The sequence below is a fragment of the Protopterus annectens genome, chromosome 4.part0, assembly GCF_019279795.1.
Source record: "Protopterus annectens isolate FY-2018-M chromosome 4.part0, PAN1.0, whole genome shotgun sequence".
Classification (NCBI taxonomy): Eukaryota; Metazoa; Chordata; order Ceratodontiformes; family Protopteridae; genus Protopterus; species Protopterus annectens.
This window is the reverse complement of record NC_056733.1, coordinates 617,664,864-617,669,554: the sequence shown is the minus strand read 5'-3', so window position 1 is coordinate 617,669,554 and position 4,691 is coordinate 617,664,864. Positions and strand designations below refer to the sequence as shown.

The 4,691-nt window shown below is 38.1% G+C and overlaps 1 protein-coding gene across 8 annotated transcripts in view; it reads left to right on the top strand.

The window, feature by feature from the left end:
- Window positions 1-2,644: 2,644 nt before the first annotated feature.
- Window positions 2,645-4,691, top strand: part of LOC122799480 (N-lysine methyltransferase KMT5A-like) — an 882,477-nt gene continuing 880,430 nt past the window's right edge. For 3 of the 8 annotated variants that reach the window (XM_044068572.1, XM_044068571.1, XM_044068573.1), the window contains exon 1: window positions 2,648-2,874. The gene's annotated coding sequence lies outside the window, so the exon portion shown is untranslated. Of the gene's footprint in view, window positions 2,875-2,997; window positions 3,122-4,691 lie in introns of those variants that run through there. The other 5 variants (XM_044068575.1, XM_044068574.1, XM_044068570.1 and 2 more) reach the window with 4 other exon arrangements.

Sequence of the window (4,691 nt, the reverse complement as noted above, 5' to 3'; positions counted from 1 at the left end):
TCTCAGGTTTTCCTTACATGCTCTATCCTCTGATTCTATTATTTTTTTAAACATCTCTTCCTGAGCAGTTTCATATTCAGCCAGCCTTTTCTTCATTTTGACCTCTGATTTTTTGCAGTTCTATCAGCTCATCTGAATATCTATTTAAAGCTTCTTCCGTTTTTCCAGCCTTTTATTTGAGCTGATATACTCTATCAGTGTTTTGTTTATTTTAATCATGTCTGTGTGCAGTTGTCTTATACTTTCCTCTAGGTTACCGGAAGTCATTTCTGGAGCTTGCACTACTTTTTTAATAAACAGCTACATTGCTCTTCCCAGTCAGTGTTTTTCCTCACCTTTGTACTTAATTTTCTTTTGGGTCCACTGTATTTCATTTTTCCTGGCATTCATATATTGTGCGTTCTAGCCATTTAATGAAATTTACCCAGAAATATAGGTCCGCTGGCTTTCTCTGCTGAGTTTCTGTTTTCACACTAGGAGAGCTAGAATTAAGCTGTTACTTAATGTGCAGTCATCTTGGAAATTACTGTTGTATACATTTTAGAGCTCCCCCCCCCCAGCCTTTTGTTACAAGAACAGGCTGGACAAAAATCCTGACAAAGTAAATAAATTCCATCTTATGTTTTTTTCTTTCAAGGAAGAAATAAGCTGTCCTCTAGACTTAATGATCACAGTTGATAAAAAAGTAGTTCTCAATAAACTGAGAAGATAAATGTTTGCAAAGATATATGCATCTTATCTTAGAATAGGGTCTATCTCTCTACCAAAAAAAAAAAAATAGTCACCTTCTATTTATCCCTCTGATGTTAGATTGGGATGAAAGTGAATGAATTAATGGCCTCAGCCACATATTTCAAGTTGCTGCTGTCATACAGCTTACCTCTTCACCCTAACCCTAAAAGACAGCTGCCAAATGTGTATCCATCTGACATCCAGAATATAGTAACATTTTAACTTGTTGATCAGAGATGTATATTCACAATTTGCCAACTTAGCCACCTCTATGTGCTATGTGTTTGTGAGAAAAGAAAAAAAAATCACCGTCATGTAGTCCAGCCTTTTGCAAGACAGTACACTGCCTTACACAAGCTATAGTGATGTTGTATGCAAACATGTGAGGTATATGAAAAGTTAATGCAATAATGGCCACACTGATCGTCAATGAATATCTCTGAGGTTTAATTGTAAGGAACATTTGAGAAATAATGACCACTCTTTCCCTAGTCTCAAACAAATTGTAGTGACCTTCGATGCACACCTCTGAGGTTTGATTGTGAGGATAATTTAAGAAATAGCAAGCTGACTGTTCTCAGCCGTTACCAGCCAAAATCACAAACTATAGCAACCTTCGAGCAGGGCCAATTGTAAAATAGGAGAGTTCAGGTTAGAGGCCCTCAATAAACCCATGTCGGACTCCATTTCTACAAACGGACTTGTGGACGCTGCCAGGGTCTAGATGTTCTGTGATGCATTTTGTGCCTTATTTTATTCATTTAACATTTGTTGACCGGGAATGTCCGACTAGGTTCCACAGATCCTGTTTTCAGCGGAGGCCCGGGGAGAAATGCTCCAAATGCATGTCTTTGGAATGGGGGAGGACCCGGAGGAAACCCACGCGAACACAGGGAGAACATGCAAACTCCACACAGAAGACACCCCAGCCGAGAATCGAACCGGAGAACCTCTTGCTGTGAGGTGACAACGTTAACCACTGCACCACTGTGCCTTATTTTTGAAAGATATTGACTTGTAATGTATAGATCACAGTGTTTACATTCTTAATTTTGGGTAAAGGCTCACCTTTTAAGCAACATTCTAACACTGGAAAGGTTCTTAACAAGCTTTTATTAAGCAACTCTTACTATTGTTAACCTCAAGTCACATAGTAGAGCATTAACAGCAATCTGTGGTCATCACAAAAGAGCAATGGAAAGTTGTTACACTTAATTTAGACTGTTTTCCAAAGTCCAACCGAGGCGCTGAACTGCCTGAATGACGTGTAACAGCTTCCCACCACTGTCCTGAGGAGGCTGCTCTTTGTGTGGCAACAATAAGAGTATAATACTACTGCACTCTTTTCTCTAACTTCTGAATATTTGGCTACTGATTCACATACCATGCAGGTGCAACATTAGCTTCACTTGTACTTTTCTATAAAATGTTCATACAGTCATTCCAAATGTAACTCATAGTTACACTACATACATCTTCTGACACGGGTAACTTCTATTACGGCAATAGATTGCTAAAAACTGCCATTTTAATTACCAAGGGCCCCTTTTCCTCTGCCCCTGCAGCGTCCGGCAACCCTGCGCAAATAACTACAAATACCTCATACAAAAGTGAGCATTTATTTTAGAAGAATTCTGTAACACCCACTTTAACGATTGACAATAACAACTACACACACGTTGTCAACTGCTTACATACATCCCACCGCCCATAAAATGTTTAGCACGCCTGCGATTTTTTTTATTTGACCTTCACAAAATGGACTCTAACTAAAGCTTAAACGTAGTTGACTATAAATCGTAGAGCATTTCGCTGTTTCCGGGAGTGTCACGTGACATCGAACAACTACTTCCCACCCAACCCACAGAAGTAAATAATCACTGTTAAATATATCACAAGTGCAATTTTTTTCACCTGTATTAAAGTACACCATACCTATTTGACTCTACCGATTAGACAGTGTTGCGGAATAATAGTTGATAAGACTCGTTTTTTACGGATAAAGTGGTGGCTGACTGGGTCACGTGATGTACATTAGGGCTTACTTGGTAAAGATGGTGGCAGTTGGGTAGACAGTGGCGAGTAGAAAGAGCAGTGGGTTGAAGAGTATTGCATGGAGGAGAAAAAAAGTTGTTTATTGGAGTAAGTTTGATTTTTATTGGTGCAAGAGTTTAAGTCTTCTGTGTTGTTAATATGCTGTGTTCTACTTCAAAGTTTCAGTGTAGTTAAAGCGGTTTTGTTATGTTTGCTGATTAATTTGATTGAGAATTACAATGCGTGGCATACGGGCCGGTTATTGCTGAATATGATTGAGAATTGTAATGTGTGGCGTATGGGCCGAACAAGGATATGCTTTTGGTAATTGGTATTTGATCTCGTGTACAGTAAGGTGTGTATGTTGTATTGCGAAGTTGTGCTTTAGTGTATATTGCAATTCTTTTAAAGTTTATTTCGTGTAAGAGCTCTATTTCTGAGGGGGCGTGCTGATCTTTTTTTGTTGTAATGGTGGTATTGTTTCGTGGAGCACTTGCTGTAGTTTGTTTGCTTTTGTCTGTTTTTATGCTGTTAGTGTGGCCGGTTTTTTTTTTTTCTCGTATAGCGAAGTGACTTGACAGCATCTAGTTTTTAGTAACCCACCTATGGTTTAACCACAGTCTGAATTTAAGTTTTGTAACTGTCAGGGCTAATTATGTATATTGTATATAAAACATATATAGCTTGTGTGTTTTATATATTAGACTAGGTTCTTTTTGATGTATACACGATAGGGTTGGCAATTTCATAGGTCACAATTTTAAGAGGTGCACACCCCCTTTGTAAAGATGTGGTGATGACCATGATTGATGTGTGTAATTAGTTCATTGTTTTACGCTTTTTTAAATAATTATGAGCAGTTTGTAGACAGGCAGACTTTTTATTTATTTATTTTTTTATGATTATGAAATTAAATTTAGTTGTATTTTTTTCCAAAGAGTATTTTATTATTTATATGTTCTTAATAATCTGAAGTCGTTGCAACTTTAACTGTTAGGTGTAGCTAGCCGTAATCTGCGTGTGTTGTGTATATTTAACAAATAAGCATTGTGCTTCTTGAAGCATCGAACATCTGGAACGGTCTAAAACTGTCTAGTTTGTTGGATTGCTACTCTACGTACTTGAAACAGTCTGTTTAAATATTGTATGGATAGTTTCTCAAGGCTCTGTGTTTTAACTTATGGACAGATTTAGGGTGGCAATTTGATAAAACACGATGTTTAATTGTAGAATATTGTTTTAGCTACATGTGGCTTGGTAGGTGTCATTTTTAGGGGTTGGATATTGCTTTATGCTTTTGTTTTTTTTTTAAGTCTCTCTAAGCCTGTAGTCCTTTTCCAGAGGTTAATCGGTGATTACTGGAGAGAGTTGTAACTCGCTCCCCGTGGCTCTGGGATTTTGTGTAACATTTTAATTTTTGCCAATCCGTAATGCAAAATGTTTGAGTAGATCTTAATTTTAAAGATGATGTGCAGGCTTTCATTATTGATTTTTTTTTCAGAGGGGGTTACCTCCGAGTATAATTTTTTATTCACTGCGCCCTTTTTTCTAAGAGGAAGCATGTATGGTTTTTATGACCTGTAAAGAATTCAGCATGGAGATCGATCAAAATTATCTAGTGGACAGCCGCTCTGTTTTTATTGGTGTTGACTTTCCGTACAATGTGGGCTGTGTGTGTGTGGGGGGGAATATCAGCTTTAGCCTTTTGTGGTTTCCTGGATTTGTCTGATCTTTGTTTCCTTAGAGGTAATTAAGCACTCCCCTCGAAAGAATTAAGCCTATTAAGGAACAGTGGTGCAGTGGATAGCGTTCCTGTCTCACAGCAAGAGAATCCTGCGTTCAATTTTTGGCTGGGATGCCTTCTGTGTGGAGTTCGCCCTGTTTTCCTGGGTTTCCTCTGACTGCTCCTGTTTCCTCCCATTAAA